The sequence below is a fragment of the Bombina bombina genome, chromosome 4, assembly GCF_027579735.1.
Source record: "Bombina bombina isolate aBomBom1 chromosome 4, aBomBom1.pri, whole genome shotgun sequence".
Taxonomy (NCBI): Eukaryota; Metazoa; Chordata; class Amphibia; order Anura; family Bombinatoridae; genus Bombina; species Bombina bombina.
In genome coordinates this window covers 79,058,484-79,076,905 of record NC_069502.1, presented here as the reverse complement: position 1 = coordinate 79,076,905, position 18,422 = coordinate 79,058,484, and the positions used below count along the sequence as shown (strand labels likewise).

General features: G+C 37.7%; 1 pseudogene; it reads right to left on the bottom strand.

Moving 5' to 3' along the window:
• Positions 1-840: 840 nt before the first annotated feature.
• On the bottom strand, positions 841-930 carry LOC128658523 (uncharacterized; annotated as a pseudogene).
• Between the last annotated feature and the right edge of the window lie 17,492 nt (positions 931-18,422).

Below are 18,422 nucleotides of genomic sequence, written 5' to 3'. Positions count from 1 at the left end.
TTTGATGTGGAGGAACTTGAGTGGCCTGACCTGAACCCTATTAAATATTTTAAGGATGAATTGGAACACCAATTGCAGCCCAAATGTTCTCTTTCAACATCAGAGCCTGACCTCGCAAATGCTCTTTTGTCTGAATGGGCAAAATTCCCACAGACACACTCCAAAATCTTGTGGATAGCCTTCCAAAAAAAAAACTACAGCTGTTATATTTGAAAAGGGAAGGGGACAACTCCATATTAGTGCCCATGGTTTTAGAATGGGATTCCAACAAAACTCATAGAGTGTATGTGTGTACACTTCTGCAAAGAATGCGGGAACTTAAAGGGACATGAAAGTCAAATTTAAACTTTCATGATTCAGATAGACCATGCAATTTTAATAAACTTTTTAATTAATTTCTATCAAATCTAATTTGATCCCTTGCTATTGTTTGTTGAAAACCATATGTACATATAATTAGCAGCAGCAATGCACTACTGGGAGCTAGCTGATGATTGGTGACTGCACAAATACAGTATGTCTCTTGTCTCTGACTCACCAGGTGTGTTAAGCTAACTCCAATTAGTGCATTACTGCCCTGCATTTAATCCCTTGGCTGGGTTTAAACACATTGTTATATGCAAGCAACAGTGTAATAATTGCATGCTTTAAAATATTAGAGCATTTTTAGCAGTTGTATGTCCCTTTAAATTTAAATATGCTGAGCTATACACTCACAAACAGCATTACATTGAATGTATCCAAATGTCTATATAATGATAATAAAATCACACTGTAATACAGGCAGTAAGAAGTCCATAATCAATTCATATTGTTACCTTTAGATCAGTGTGTCTGACAAAGGGGTGATCCCTGCTTTTAAGTATGTAAAATGCATACATGACATGTATGATACTACACTTGATCTTAGCCAAAAGGCTGAGAAGCGATAAAAAAAAAATAATAATTGTATATTTAATACTGAATTGAAAGTATATTATTTTCCTTTGGTGATGCAGAAAAGGGGCAGTACTCTTTAGCCATTGAATTAAAAAAAACAAGTAAAAATAATTTTGCAAGAAAATAACAAAAGTGATATACAGGTGACACCTTTAATGGCTATTAATAGTGGGTACCATTGCAAACTTCCAGGACACTGAGGTCTGGCATTAAGAAATAAGAAATTTCTTTGTAAAAGGCCATGGAATTAACATTTAAAGAAAAAAGAAAATATTATGTGATACAGCAAGTGGCCTCACCAGGATTTGTCAGGTTTATCACAAACAAACCAGTTTCAGAGGCTGTTACATTGATCTCCTGGATGCCAGCACCACCAGTCTATACCAGTGGTTGTCAGCTTTGTCTAGTGCTACTGGATACAAGATAGACCAGAAATCCTACACAACACAAAGAAGTCATTAATAGATTACATTGGTTAAAGGGACATAAAACCCAATTTTTTCTTTCATTAGTCAGAACGTACAATTTTCCAATTTATTTCTATGATCTAATTTGTTTCATTCTCTTTGTGTCCTTCATCAAAAAATATACCTAGATAGGCTCAGAACCGGTGATTGGTGGCTGCACATATATGTCTCTCGTCATTGGCTTTCAGATAGCTCCCAGAAATGCATTGCTACTCCTTCAACAAAGGATTACAAGAGAATGAAGCAAACAAGATAATAAAAGTAAATTGGAAAGTTGTTTAAAAATATATAATCTATCTGAATCATTAAAGAAATATTTTGGTTTTCATGTCTCTTTAATTTAGTCAATGCTTGCTACAAGGGTATTAAACATGTTTAACCCCTTAAAGGGACAGTTTACTAAAAAAATTTCTCCCCTTTAATTTGTTCCCAATGATCCACTTAACCTGCTGGAGTGTATTAAATTGTTTACAAGTAGCTCCTTTACCCTTATATTGGCATTTGAAATTGTTGATTTAACATGTGGTATCCCCACCTATTCTGAAAGTTTGTGGCCGCGCGTACCAGCTATAGATAAGCTTTGTAAACACAGCCAGCAGAAGAAATTACACTCCCAGTGTGATAAAGCAGAGATAAGGTAATAAAATTTTGATTTTCCATTGTTCTCTCAAAGTACTGGTGATTGTTTTAAGGACAGATATAAGATAAAGAAGCAGGTATATGTGCACAATGTGATACAGTAATGAAATCGGATTATACCTACAAGCTCAACCCATTTTATTAGGTTGTGGCTTCAAAACACAAAATCAGAGCTTTAATATACACAAATAAGCCTTAAAAAGCTAATTTTCATACATTTTTTACTCTGCAGTTGGTAAAAAAAGCAATTGTAAACACATTAAGGGAAAAACTATTTTTGAGTATACTGTCCCTTTAAGCCTAATGGACGTAGGTACGCCACATGGTACTTTGCCTAGCATACCCTATTGATGAAGTACCTACATCCAACCTTCTCCCTCATACTGCTGTCCCAGCTGTCTGCTTTAACAGCCGAAACTGCAGCCAGTGGGAGAAGGCATCTGCCTTCATATGGTAAGGAAGAACTGATTGTTTAAATGGAGTGATAGCAAAAAGGCTACAAATTCTCTGGTATTTTGGGCAAGTTTTTCTCTAAAATTCCTCGCTCTGAAGGGCTTAATTATATATTAAAAATGTACAGTATAGTTAATTAATTATTTTACCCTATTTCCTATAATTTATTTTTAAAATTCTGGCTGTTTCCTATTCCCACCAATTCACATAAGGAGATAAAATTAGATTCTATTTTTTTAACCCCCTCAATGCCGAGAATTTCAGAGAAAAAAAAAAAAGTACTGGAGAATTTTTAGAATTTTTGCAATAACTCCATTTACACTGAAATAGATTCTTTTTTGTATTTACCTATGGAAACTATATATTTTTGGGATGTGGATTTTTCTCAGAATAAAGAAATTATTGTAAAATTACCCCAATAAAAAGTAAAAACAAATATATAAAAAGACCAAACATGCGTGTGTATATATATATATCTATATACGTAGATATCCAGACACCAACTTATTCCCACAAATGGACATCCTATTGTTTTATTTTATTATTTTTGGGTTCACTCATAGTCATGTGACATGATTAGCAACTTGCTGCATTTGTTTTTATTTTAGGTTTCCAATTCTAACAGTTGGATATTAATGTTTATATTTTGCTTTTTTATAATTTTGCTTGAGAAAGGGGCAGGAGCCCCAAAACGTTGCTCCAAATAAAGGTTTAGCCTTTTAACACACGTGTGCCACCTTATTCTTTGTTATATATATATTTAACACTTTAAGGTCTTTATCTGCAGCTATGTATAAAATGATGCAATGGGGTAACTCTCATTTGGTATAGCAGAACTGCTCAAATTCTCAAAATTAACCCCCAAAACTGTATATATTTATTTTTAAACTAGAAAACACAAGGTATTGATCTAGGCCCATTTTGGTATATCTCATGCCAGCATTTGACTGCCAAATGCCATCATATAAATGAAAAAACTTAAGGTTTCAAACTAAAATTATTTACACGCAACTACTACAGTCATAATTCAAATGGTTGTAAAAGTTTCTCTTGGACTCTCTTTACTCAAAAATAGCAGACATGCATGACTTTGCCATTGATTTTTGATAAATAGAAGGCTGCTAATTGTTGCTGAGAAGAACACTTCGAAAATCCCCAGCAATAAAGGGGTTAATAAGTTAGCTGTTAAGGGTAAAATGTATTGTAGTGCAGTGATTACCCTCCCACCTGACACCTCCCACCTCCCTGATCCTTCTCAAACAGCTTACTTCCCTCCCCCCTCCCACTGGTCACCATCACCTTCCACCATCTTAGATACTGGTAGTCAGTCTGCCAGTATGCAGTTAAGGTTGTTTTTTTAAATTATTTATTCATTTATTTTCTTTAGTGTAGGGACCACCCATCTGCTGCCTCCACTCCTAAATGTCTCATAACGCCACTGCACACGATACAGACAGGGACACTGTCTGTTTCATTGTCTATATTGGCAATCTCACTATATGATGGCAGATGCCTTCTGCCCCCAGCTGCAGTCTCCGCTGCAGCGAGGACTACAGTATGTGCCAAATAATTTGATATAGGTAGTACGTCAACACAGTACGCTAGACAAAGTGGTCCTACGTCCATTTGGCTAAAGTGGTTAAAAGTATGCTGCAAAATGATTCCATTCTTACTATGCCTACTTCATTAACAAGTCTTGATTGTCTCCAAGTAAGGCAAATGTGGGGGGGGGGGGTGATTAAAATTTTATTACAGCAAATAAGGTGTTACTGTATCCAGAAAATGTTTATGCTTTCCTGTGTTTTTCAAAAAGTTTTGTGTTTCATATTTGTTAAAAAGGATATGTCCAAAATGTTATAAGTACCTAAATATATTTGATAAATCAATAAATAAAAAATCTTCTATAACTGAAAAAAATAATAATAAAATAAATTATTTCTTATCCAGTAGAAACACAAACATAAACATGTTGAAAATTGTATTAAAGGGACACTCAAGTCAAAATTAAACATTCATTATTCAGATAGAGCATGCAATTTTAAACAACTTTCCAATTTACTTCCATTAACAAAATGTGCACAGTCTTTTTATATTTAAACTTTTTGAGTCACCAGCTCCTACTGAGCATGTGCAGAATAAACGTGTATGCATTTGAGATTGGCTGATGGCTGTCACATGGTACATGTATGCATTTATGATTGACTGATGACTGTCACATGGTACAGGGGGAGTGGAAATAGAGATAGCTTTTAAATTGTCAGAAAAAAATCTACTACTCATTTGAAGTTCAGACTAAGAGACCTATTTATCAAATGTCTGTCGGAAATGGTCCGACAGACGTCGCTGAATGCGGAGAGCAATACGCTCTCCGTATTCACCATTGCACCAGCAGCTCTTGTGAGTGTTTACATTTTACTTTTATTATCAAATTTGCTTTGTTCCTATGTTATTCTGTGTTGAAAAGATACGCAGGTAGGCATCTGGAGCACTACATAGCAGGAAATAGTGCTGCCCTCTACTGCTCTTGCAAGTGGATAACGTTCTTGCGAAACTGCATATAGTGTTCCAGACATAAGCAGGCTCTTGAGCTTAAATCCCTGCTTTTTAACTAAAGATACAGAGGGAACAAAAAAAATAAATTAGAATATTTTTTTTAAAATTGCATGCTTTGTCTGAATTACAAAAGAAACATTTTGAGTTTCATGTCTCTTTAATAAAGCACTAAAGCAAAATGCAATGGATCTTTCTACTAATTTTCTATCAAGGACAGAGTTGATTCACTTTAGGTAATATTAACACTTTTCCACCTATTGATTGTGTATCTCCTCATGCTTGAAGCAAAAATGTTAGGATTAAAGCATAATACTGTCACCTGCATAGACTCTGGATTGATTCCATAATTTTCCTGTATTTATTTGTGCATACATTTTTAACAGTTTGATTTGCAATAGCTGCACCCAGATATCACTAAATCTGAGCAGGCTGCAAGCAAGGTGCAGGGGAAATGCAGCTCGTAGGTTATATGTATCTAATGAAATACAAGAAGGTAGGGTTGTTGGATAACCTCCAATAGAACTAGCCTAAAGAGACATTTCACCCCATTTATGAAGCCGTCAACTATTTATTCATTGGCCTTCTTGCATCAAGGTCAGTATTCAGATCATCAATCAAAATTAACAAGTCATCATCCCTATTAAAATGATGGTATTGAATCTGCAGGTAATTCTTTTTCACAACTTTTAATTAGATCAACGTGTTTTTGTGTCTCTCTGTTGCACGATCTAAGATTATCATAAGCTAGCTCTTAGATGGGGAGAAATCAGGGTTGGGCTGGGAAATCAGACCGGCCCTGGAAATTTGTATAGACCAGCCCAGCCACGCCCCCTCCCACCTAGCCACGCCCCTCCAACCTAGCCAACTATGCTCTAGCTGGTTGTCCCTTCAACTCATATAGATATATATATAGGCTTAGCAATTGCCGGCGCACTGAGCTTCAACAGCATTGCTGGGATTTGATCAGGTCCTGACTGGTTTTTCATTTTTAGATTATAGAGGTGTTTCTTAATGTACCCTTCAATGTCATTAAGAAACACCTCGATAATCTAAAAATGAAAAACCAGTCAGGACCTGATCAAATCCCAGCAATGCTGTTGAAGCTCAGTGCGCCGGCAATTGCTAAGCTTGTCGCAACCCTAATTAACGAATCCTTGGTGTCTGGATACATACCCAAACTCTGGAAAACTGCAAGAGTAGTGCCTATTCATAAAAGTGGGGAGTTAACCTTGGTTTCTAACTATCGTCCTATATCATTGCTCCCTGTATTGTCAAAAATCTTAGAAAAATGCGTCCATACGCAATTATGCGAGTATTATCAACTTTCTAACTATCTGACCCCTGATCAATCAGGTTTTAGACCGAATCACTCCACTACAACTGCCCTCCTAAAAGTTTGCAACGACATCCAAAGTGGCATGGAACAAGGAGACCTAACTGGAGCTATTTTCCTTGATTTTGCAAAGGCTTTTGACAAAGTGGACCATGACCTACTACTTCTCAAACTAAAAAACTCTGGTATTGCTGATCGCCCGTTAACCTGGTTTAAATCATATGTATCGGATCGATCACAATATGTCTCTGTCTCTAACAGTGACTCCCTCCCTCTCCCAGTCACGTGTGGTGTTCCCCAAGGTTCCATTCTCGGCCCCCTACTATTCACATTATTTATAAATGATTTGTCTAATGTCTGCAAATCCTCAACTGTACACATGTACGCAGACGACACAGTAATCTATGCAAACAAATCTGATCTGCCGCAGCTTGAAGCAGTGCTCCAAGACCAATTCACAGAGGTAGAAAAGTGGATCTCGATAAACAAACTCTTCCTAAACACTGACAAAACTGTCACAATGATCTTTGGAACGGGACCTAAAATACAAAAATTACAAAATTCCCATCTTCGCATCAAAACAAAATCCAATTGCACGCTGACCGCAGTCCACTCTTTTAAATACTTAGGTATGTTGTTAGACCCCAATCTATCTTTTGGACTCCACATAGAAAAACTTGCCTCTAAAATTTATCCAAAACTAGGTGCCCTGTACAGAAACAAATCTTGCCTCAGCCCTACAGTAAAGGAAAAGATTGTACAGCAAATGCTGATGCCTATCTTGGATTATGGGGACATAGTATATGCACCTGCTCTGCAAACTCACCTTAATAAACTAAATACATTATATAACTCGTTCTGCCGCTTTGTGCTACAATGTAACTACAGGACCCACCATTGTGACATGCTAAAAGAACTAAACTGGCTGTCGCTGGAATCCAGACGCACCCTCCATCTTTCCTGCCTTGTCTTTAAGAGCCTTTCTGGGAAGCTCCCACCCTACCTGAGCAGAATGCTCTCCCCTGCTATTCCCACCTCCTATAACCTCCGATCCAATAACAGCACATTATTTAGCTTGCCTCAATACAAAAAGAAAGCAGCTCGATCCTCCTTTTCCTACAGAGCGCCACAATTATGGAATGACCTCCCTCACACTTTAAAAACTTCCCCAAGCCTAAAATCCTTTAAGAGATCCCTCTATACATATCTCAAAACAGAATGCTCCTGTCATGGATGATTAAATATTTTGTACCTGCTCTATGTTAAATGTTTGCATATATTGTGTATTATTATTATTATTGTTTTTGTATTTTATTGTACCCTATTGTATCAATGCAATGTTTTGTGATCCCAGGACATACTTGAAAACGAGAGAAATCTCAATGTATCCTTCCTGGTAAAATATTTTATAAATAAATAAATATATATATATATATATATATATATATATATATTTAATATATAAATATAATATATAATTATATAATGTATAATGTAGCTGTTAGTTGAATGGTACATCTATCTATGCAGTCAAGCTGTCAGCTGAGCACTGACTGTGACCACTGACTGCGGCAGCTCAGCTGTGAATTTGCTGTTGGCGGCTCCGACTGCCGTGCTAAGTTGCCTGCTGAGCAGCCTCTGTCGGACGGCGGCCCAACAGGATTTTTCCTGGTGTTCCGGCGGCCCAATCCAGCCCTAGGAGAAATCAAAAGGCCCACACCACTGTTCCCTCCAAGGTGTGTATAACTGGCTGTCATACTTGGGACACAATCACTTTAAGCAAAAAGCTGAGACTAACTTCTTGATCTATGCAATAACCTTTCTTCATATGAGGTGATCTGAATCTATAGAGAAAAGATTGGAATACTAAACTGGCTCATGTTGGTAATGTAAGAATTCTATAATTTGATATTTTAAAGCAAATACATTCATTATTGCTACAATCAAACTGCAGTTAATAAATTTAAAAGAGCACTTTGTATTTTAGCTTGCATTCATGATCCTGTGTAGTCTTAACTAGTCACTATTGTGAAATTATTTATTTGCTAAACAAAGGTCCTTTATATTGCATATTTCTAAGTCAGGCCCATTATTGTAAGTAAATCTTTCTGGTGTGCATTAGGTTATTGGTAACTATATTATATTTTAGAACTTGCCTTAATTGTAGATAATCAAGAATTAATTTCAATTTAGATAAATTGGCATGTTTACAGTAAGAATATATATAACTTCTGGTGTTTTAATTAGAGTTGTATAAAATCATTTGTGAGCTAAATAGCTTAAGTATATTGGTCTGGAAGTTAGTGACCCATACTGTGATATTTCATTGTGGTATTGTAATGCAATTCAATTGTGAATAAGATTAATTCTAAAGGTATATTTAGTTTGCTTGGTAAAGAATATTATAACAGTTTTAAACTTGTATAGTTTGATTCATATCTGGTTTTCTATAAATATAATTCAATGTGTCTATAAATTTTAACTAATATAACAAATTTAGAAATTTACATTAATTTTATTGTTTTGTATATGCATTTTATTGGGGGTTTGTTTAAGGAATAATTATTAAATATATTGTATTATAACTGACACCAATAATCATCAGTTAGATCCCGTTAGTGCTTGGCTGCTACTGAGGCTACTTAGGTATGCTGTTTAACAAGGAATACTTTGAAAACAAAGCAAATTTGATAATATAAGTAAACTTGCAATTTGCAATAAAAAATCTATCTGAATCATGATTAAGTTTAAATTTTGACTTTACTGTCTCTTTAACTATCTAAATAAATAGAAATGGATAAGTGAAATGAAAAAAAAAATATGCACTAATATTTACAGACAAATTAGATATGGTAAAAGACAACTTGGTATAACTAAAATTAATTGGACAGTAAAGTCAAAATTACATTTTGTGATTTAAATAGATCACCACATTTCAATTTACTTCTATTACAATTCTTTTTGTTCTCTTGGTGTTCTTTGTTGAAAAGCATACCTAGATAAGCTTAGGAGCAGCAATTCACTACTGAAAGCTAGCTTGTGATTGGTGGCTGCACAAACATGTATAATTCCTGCCATTAGAAGGAGCTCAAAAACCCATTTAAGAATTTAAAATCCCTCCCACGTCCCCTCTATCTCTTAGGGGGATATGTATCAAGCTGTCAACTATGTTGCATACGCCGGCATCAATAAGCTCGTCTAACATCGCCAAACATTGCGACCACGGATCTCAATACGCTGTCCATTTTTTTTTTAAAAAAGCAGTCAAAAACACGCGCACCAAGTACGGGGCAATGAGCATCGGACTGTTGTTAACTAACAGTCATCGATGACGCTGCTATTCGTGTTTTTCCCAACTTTATTTATAACATGTCACTAAACGCTGCCACTATACTAAATCTTTAACCCCTATCCCGCCGCTCCCCGACATAGCTGCAACCTAAATAAAGTTTCTAACCCTTAACCGGCCGCTCCCCGACATCGCCGCAAGCTAAATAAACGTATTAATCCTTAAACCTCTGGCCTCCCACATCACCACCACTAACTAAACCTATTAACCCCTAAACCATCAGCCCCCCATATCGCAAAAACCTAAATTAAGCTAGTAACCCCTAAACCTAAGAACCCCCTAACTTTAAATTAAAATTACAAGATCCCTATCTTAATATAAATTAAAACTTACCTGTAGAATTAAAAGAAACTAATTTAAACTATTAATTAACCTACCCTAACTATTATACTACAATTAAATTAAACTATCAATTAAATTACATATTAAAAAAACCTAACCCTACTAAAACTATTTAAATATACAATTAAACCTTATTAAATGTACTAAATTACAAAAACAAACAAACAAACACTAAGTTAGAAAACAAACACTAAATTATGAAAAATAACAAACCAAATTATCAAAAATAAAAAAGAATTACACCTAATCTAATAGCCCTATCAAAATAAAAATGCATCCCCAAAATAAAAAAAAAACCTTAAAAAGGGCCTTTCGTGTGGCATTGTCCCAAAGATATCAGCTCTTTTACCTGTAAAAAAAAATACAAAGACCCCCCCAACAGTAAAACCCACCACCCAACAAACCCCCCAAATAAAAACCCTAACTCTAAAAAAAGTCTAAGCTACCCATTGCCCTGAAAAGGGTATTTGTATGGGCATTGCCCTTTAAAGGGCATTTAGCTCTTTTACATTGCCCAGACCCTAATCTAAAAATAAAACACACCAAATAAACCCTTAAAAAACCTAACACTAACCCCTGAAGATCCACTTACAGTTCTTGAAGTCCCCCTTAAAGAATCCATCCAGCTGGCAAAGTCATCATCCATGCGGCAAGAAGTCTTCATCCAGGCGGCCTCTTCGATCTTCATCCAGCCGGCGAAGTCATCATCCAGGCGGCAAGAAGTCTTCAGGATGCTCCACGCCGGTTGTCTTCAGGATGGACCTGCTCTGCGCCGGATGGATGAAGATAGAAGATACCGTCTGGATGAAGACTTCTTGCCGCCTGAATGAGGATTTCGCCGGCTGGATGAAGATCGAAGAGGCCGTCTGGATGAAGACTTCTTCCCGAATGGATGATGACTTTGCCGGCTGGATGGATCCTTTAAGCGGGACTGCAAGAACTGTAAGTGGATCGTCAGGGGTTATAGTTAGGGTTTTTTGGGTATGTTGTATTTTTAGATTAGGGTCTGGGCAATGTAAGGCCTAGATTTGGAGTTCGGCGGTAGCCGTCAAAACCAGCGTTAGAGGCTCCTAACGCTGGTTTTGGCCGCCCGCTGGTATTTGGAGTCAGTGATTAAAGGGTCTAACGCTCACTTTTCAGCCGCGACTTTTCCATACCGCAGATCCCCCTACGCCATTTGCGTAGCCTATCTTTTCAATGGGATCTTTCTAACGCTGGTATTTAGAGTCGTTTCTGAAGTGAGCGTTAGAGCTCTAACGACAAGATTCCAGCCGCCTGAAAATAGCAGGAGTTAAGAGCTTTCTGGCTAACGCCGGTTCATAAAGCTCTTAACTACTGTACCCTAAAGTACACTAACACCCATAAACTACCTATGTACCCCTAAACCGAGGCCCCCCCCACATCGCCGACACTCGATTAAAATTTTTAACCCCTAATCTGCCGACCGCCACCTACGTTATATTTATGTACCCCTAATCTGCTGCCCCTAACCCCGCCGACCCCTGTATTATATTTATTAACCCCTAACCTGCCCCCCACAACGTCGCCGCCAGCTACTTAAAATAATTAACCCCTAATCTTCCGACCGCAAAGCGCCGCCACCTACGTTATCCCTATGTACCCCTAATCTGCTACCCCTAACACCGCCGACCCCTATATTATATTTATTAACCCCTAATCTGCCCCCCACAACGTCGCCGACACCTGCCTACACTTATTAACTCCTAATCTGCCGAGCGGACCTGAGCGCTACTATAATAAAGTTATTAACCCCTAACCCGCCTCACTAACCCTATCATAAATAGTATTAACCCCTAATCTGCCCTCCCTAACATCGCCGACACCTAACTTCAATTATTAACCCCTAATCTGCCGACCGGAGCTCACCGCTATTCTAATAAATGGATTAACCCCTAAAGCTAAGTCTAACCCTAACACTAACACCCCCCTAAGTTAAATATAATTTACATCTAACGAAATAAATTAACTCTTATTAAATAAATTATTCCTATTTAAAGATAAATACTTACCTGTAAAATAAATCCTAATATAGCTACAATATAAATTATAATTATATTATAGCTATTTTAGGATTAATATTTATTTTACAGGCAACTTTGTAATTATTTTAACCAGGTACAATAGCTATTAAATAGTTAAGAACTATTTAATAGTTACCTAGTTAAAATAATAACAAATTTACCTGTAAAATAAATCCTAACCTAAGTTATAATTAAACCTAACACTACCCTATCAATAAAATAATTAAATAAACTACCTACAATTACCTACAATTAACCTAACACTACACTATCAATAAATTAATTAAACACAATTCCTACAAATAAATACAATTAAATAAACTAGCTAAAGTACAAAAAATAAAAAAGAACTAAGTTACAGAAAATAAAAAAATATTTACAAACATAAGAAAAATATTACAACAATTTTAAACTAATTACACCTACTCTAAGCCCCCTAATAAAATAACAAAGCCCCCCAAAATAAAAAATTCCCTACCCTATTCTAAATTAAAAAAGTTACAAGCTCTTTTACCTTACCAGCCCTGAACAGGGCCCTTTGCGGGGCATGCCCCAAGAAGTTCAGCTCTTTTGCCTGTAAAAAAAAACATACAAAACCCCCCCCCCAACATTACAACCCACCACCCACATACCCCTAATCTAACCCAAACCCCCCTTAAATAAACCTAACACTACTCCCCTGAAGATCTTCCTACCTTGTCTTCACCATCCAGGTATCACCGATCCGTCCTGGCTCCAAGATCTTCATCCAACCCAAGCGGGGGTTGGCGATCCATAATCCGGTCCAGAAGAGGCTCCAAAGTCTTCCTCCTATCCGGCAAGAAGAGGACATCCGGACCGGCAAACATCTTCTCCAAGCGGCATCTTCGATCTTCTTCCATCCGGAGCGAAGCGGCAGGATCCTGAAGACCTCCAGCGCGGAACATCCATCCGGACCGACGACTGAACGACGAATGACTGTTCCTTTAAGGGACGTCATCCAAGATGGCGTCCCTCGAATTCCGATTGGCTGATAGGATTCTATCAGCCAATCGGAATTAAGGTAGGAATTTTCTGATTGGCTGATGGAATCAGCCAATCAGAATCTAGTTCAATCCGATTGGCCGATCCAATCAGCCAATCAGATTGAGCTCGCATTCTATTGGCTGATCGGAACAGCCAATAGAATGCGAGCTCAATCTGATTGGCTGATTGGATCAGCCAATCGGATTGAACTTGATTCTGATTGGCTGATTCCATCAGCCAATCAGAAAATTCCTACCTTAATTCCGATTGGCTGATAGAATCCTATCAGCCAATCGGAATTCGAGGGACGCCATCTTGGATGACGTCCCTTAAAGGAACAGTCATTCGTCGTTCAGTCGTCGGTCCGGATGGATGTTCCGCGTTGGAGGTCTTCAGGATCCTGCCGCTTCGCTCCGGATGGAAGAAGATCGAAGATGCCGCTTGGAGAAGATGTTTGCCGGTCCGGATGTCCTCTTCTTGCCGGATAGGAGGAAGACTTTGGAGCCTCTTCTGGACCGGATTATGGATCGCCAACCCCCGCTTGGGTTGGATGAAGATCTTGGAGCCAGGACGGATCGGTGATACCTGGATGGTGAAGACAAGGTAGGAAGATCTTCAGGGGATTAGTGTTAGGTTTATTTAAGGGGGGTTTGGGTTAGATTAGGGGTATGTGGGTGGTGGGTTGTAATGTTGGGGGGGGGGGTATTGTATGTTTTTTTTTACAGGCAAAAGAGCTGAAATTCTTGGGGCATGCCCCGCAAAGGGCCCTGTTCAGGGCTGGTAAGGTAAAAGAGCTTGTAACTTTTTTAATTTAGAATAGGGTAGGGAATTTTTTATTTTGGGGGGCTTTGTTATTTTATTAGGGGGCTTAGAGTAGGTGTAATTAGTTTAAAATTGTTGTAATATTTTTCTTATGTTTGTAAATATTTTTTTATTTTCTGTAACTTAGTTCTTTTTTATTTTTTGTACTTTAGCTAGTTTATTTAATTGTATTTATTTGTAGGAATTGTGTTTAATTAATTTATTGATAGTGTAGTGTTAGGTTAATTGTAGGTAATTGTAGGTAGTTTATTTAATTATTTTATTGATAGGGTAGTGTTAGGTTTAATTATAACTTAGGTTAGGATTTATTTTACAGGTAAATTTGTTATTATTTTAACTAGGTAACTATTAAATAGTTCTTAACTATTTAATAGCTATTGTACCTGGTTAAAATAATTACAAAGTTGCCTGTAAAATAAATATTAATCCTAAAATAGCTATAATATAATTATAATTTATATTGTAGCTATATTAGGATTTATTTTACAGGTAAGTATTTAGCTTTAAATAGGAATAAGTTATTTAATAAGAGTTAATTTATTTCGTTAGATAAATATTATATTTAACTTAGGGGGGTGTTAGTGTTAGGGTTAGACTTAGCTTTAGGGGTTAATCCATTTATTAGAATAGCGGTGAGCTCCGATCGGAAGATTAGGGGTTAATAATTGAAGTTAGGTGTCGGCGATGTTAGGGAGGGCAGATTAGGGGTTAATACTATTTATGATAGGGTTAGTGAGGCGGATTAGGGGTTAATAACTTTATTATAGTAGCGCTCAGGTCCGCTCGGCAGATTAGGGGTTAATAAGTGTAGGCAGGTGTCGGCGACGTTGTGGGGGGCAGGTTAGGGGTTAATAAATATAATATAGGGGTCGGCGGTGTTAGGGGTAGCAGATTAGGGGTACATAGGGATAACGTAGGTTGCGGCGGTTTACGGAGCGGCAGATTAGGGGTTAAAAAAAATATGCAGGGGTCAGCGATAGCGGGGGCGGCAGATTAGGGGTTAATAAGTGTAAGGTTAGGGGTGTTTAGACTCGGGGTACATGTTAGAGTGTTAGGTGCAGACGTAGGAAGTGTTTCCCCATAGGAAACAATGGGGCTGCGTTAGGAGCTGAACGCTGCTTTTTTGCAGGTGTTAGGTTTTTTTACAGCTCAAACAGCCCCATTGTTTCCTATGGGAGAATCGTGCACGAGCACGTTTTTGAGGCCGGCCGCGTCCGTAAGCAACTCTGGTATCGAGAGTTGCATTTGCGGTAAAAATGCTCTACGCTCCTTTTTTGGAGCCTAACGCAGCATTTGTTTGAACTCTCGATACCAGAGTTAATTTTATGGTGCGGCCAGAAAAAAGCCCACGGAGCGTTAACAGACCTTTTACCGCCGAACTCCAAATCTAGGCCTAAAAGAGCTAAATGCCCTTTGAAGGGCAATGCCCATACAAATGCCCTTTTTAGGGCAATGGGTAGCTTAGGTTTTTTTAGAGTTAGGGTTTTTATTTGGAGGGGGTTGATTGGGTGGTGGGTTTTACTGTTGGGGGGGTGTTTGTATTTTTTTTTACAGGTAAAAGAGCTGATATCTTTTGGGCAATGCCCCACAAAAGGCCCTTTTAAGGACCATTGGTATTTTATTGTAGGCTAGGGGTTTTTTTATTTGGGGGGGGGGGGGGCTTTTTATTTTGATAGGGCTATTAGATTAGTTGTAATTCTTTTTTTATTTTTGATCATTTGGATTGTTATTTTTAGTAATTTAGTGTTTGTTTTTTGTAACTTAGTGTTTTTTGTTTTTTTTTTGTAATTTTGTACTTTTAATAAGGTGTAATAATATATTTAAATAATTTTAGTAGGGTTTGGTTTTTTTAATATGTAATTTATTTATTATTTCATTGATAGTTTAATTTAATTTTAGTATAATAGTTAGGGTAGGTTAATTAATTCTACAGGTAAGTTTTAAATTATATTAAGATAGGGATCTTGTAATTTTAATTTAGAGTTAAGGGGTTGTTAGGTTTAGGGGTTAATAGCTTAATTTAGTTTTTGGCGATGTGGGGGCTGACAGTTTAGGGGTTAATAGGTTTAGTTAGTGGTGGTGATGTGGGAGGGCAGAGGTTTAGAGGTTAATAAGTTTATTTAGGTTGCAGCAGCGTTGGGGAGCGGCAGGATAGGGTTAATAAGTTTATTTATGTTGCAGCAGGGTCAGGGAGCGGCGGAATAGGGGTTAATAACATTATGTAGGTGGCGGCGATGTCGGGGGCGGCGGATTAGGGGTGTTTAGACTCGGGGTTTATGTTAGGGTGTTAGGTGTAAACATAACTTTTTTTCTACCATAGAAATCAATGGGGTATGCTTCATTGTCTTGCAGCATCGAACATAAGCATTTTCGGTGCTTTCATACTCCCATTGATTTCTAGGGCATCCGCGGCCTCAAGGGTGGCGGATTGAAAACCAGGTACAATGTGTCAGAATAGCCGCGAGCATACCTGTTAAAAGTTTGATGAATGGGATAAAGTGTCAAATTGAGCCGAATGTATATTCAGAACAATTGTAATGATGTAAGCATCGATCTGCCCCGGATTGAGACCGGCGGATTGTATGTTATGTCACAAATTTCAACATTTGCCGGTCTTGAGGCTTTGATAACTTGGTTGGATTAATCTCACAACAATTATGACATGGAATTCCGGAGTATTTGCGGTTGACTGTTTGATAGATAGGCTTCTTAGTATTGTTCTTGACCTTATAGGAGTTGGTTGAGAATAGAGGTGTTTCCAGCTACATGCTTATGGATTTTAAATTGGGAGGTCAGACCTATGTAAGACCCAGAGTCCCTGGGAAGTATCATTCACAAAGAAGACAGAAGAAAATCTTCACAGCAGCTAAATGACACAGGGGCATAGGAATACCCTGTTATATGCACAGTATTTTCCTAAAGGAACATCAGCCATAACTATCCTCAGACATCCCAGGGATTCATCCTTAGCCTCCCACTGAGGGACACAGGTATTTCCTACTGCAATCCTCTGCATTACTCGATACCTGCGCTGAATAGGCTCTCTACTGGATACTGCTGGAGCTGCATTGACATGGATTTGATATGCCTGGTAAGCCAGTGGAGGGGTGCTGTGTAAGGTAAGTGACTTTACACAGCACACAGACAGCCCAGAGACTATTTCTATGTATTCTGACACAGATACAGCATAGTACAAAAGAAAGAAAAAGTCTGGCACTGTGAAAAATAATGTAGTAGGAAAAGGAATATTGTATTCCCTGGTGCTAACCCTTATTTAAATTACTCAGAAAGGGAAAGGGGAGAAAGCTGGACAAGAAGGGGTTAATAGGCACCCATTCCTATACTAAATGGTAAATAAGTTGAACCATTCAACTAATACTTGGGAAGGTAATTAAGTTAAAACTTATTTTTATTAATATTTAACCACTAAAAGAGAGTGTGAAAAGAATAAACACTCTCACTGATACCTAAATAGCTCCACACTCACACTAGACACATTATTAACAATGATGCTGCAATATACCCAGACAATGCAACACAGACTCAACCACCCCCCTGTATTCCTGGCCAGTAACAGGATACGCTGGCTTCAGGTGACAGGGATGGTTTATATACTGAGTGACATGTCCCTTGCAGCTGTTATATATTGCGTGAGTGTCAAAAGATAGAAAATATAAAAACACTATGCTTAACTAAGCATACTAATGTGCTCTTGCACAAACGCGTTTCGGCCGAGTGGCGGCCTTTCTCAATGTGCTAACTTCGAATTGACAAGACGAGTGTCTTATTGGTAGTGCCTTATATACGTATCCGCTGTTTCATTTACCCAATCGCAGCGTGCATATTATGTACGCCCACCTCATAGCCAATCCTACGCTGTTTACTATTCGCGTGTCATGGATTGAGAGTCATTATGCGATTGGTCACTCATGAAACCCTTATGGCCAATCCCTAATGACCGTCAGGTTTCTATGGTCAGTGTAAGGAATGGATGCTACGATAGCTGTAGATAAGGTCACTATAAGTAGTGCAATTCTATGTGCACACAGAGATAGTAGTTCCAAGTGCCAGTTATGTGTTAAAGACCAAAGCGTCAGCATTTACGGTGTACATATAGTATATACACAGCAAGTCAAAAAGAACTAAATATAATTAACTTATCTGACAAAATTTTAACTGAGACTCAGATCACAGTTCTAAAAAAAGGCCTGTCTTTTGTTCCCACCGCTAAACTTGACAAGTTTGAGACAATCAAAGATGTACATTTATTTACAAGGAAAATACTACTTAAGAAATATTTTTCCTCCAGTTCAGACACAGAGGGTTTAGATAGTAATGATGCAATTATGATGGTGTAGAAAATGTCTGGCAACACTCGTAATTTGTTTGCCTTTTTCTACATCCTTTGCTGCGTTCCTTATATTGCTAAGGTGCTCAGTGATTCTAACCCCCATTTGTCGAGTAGTCATGCCTATGTA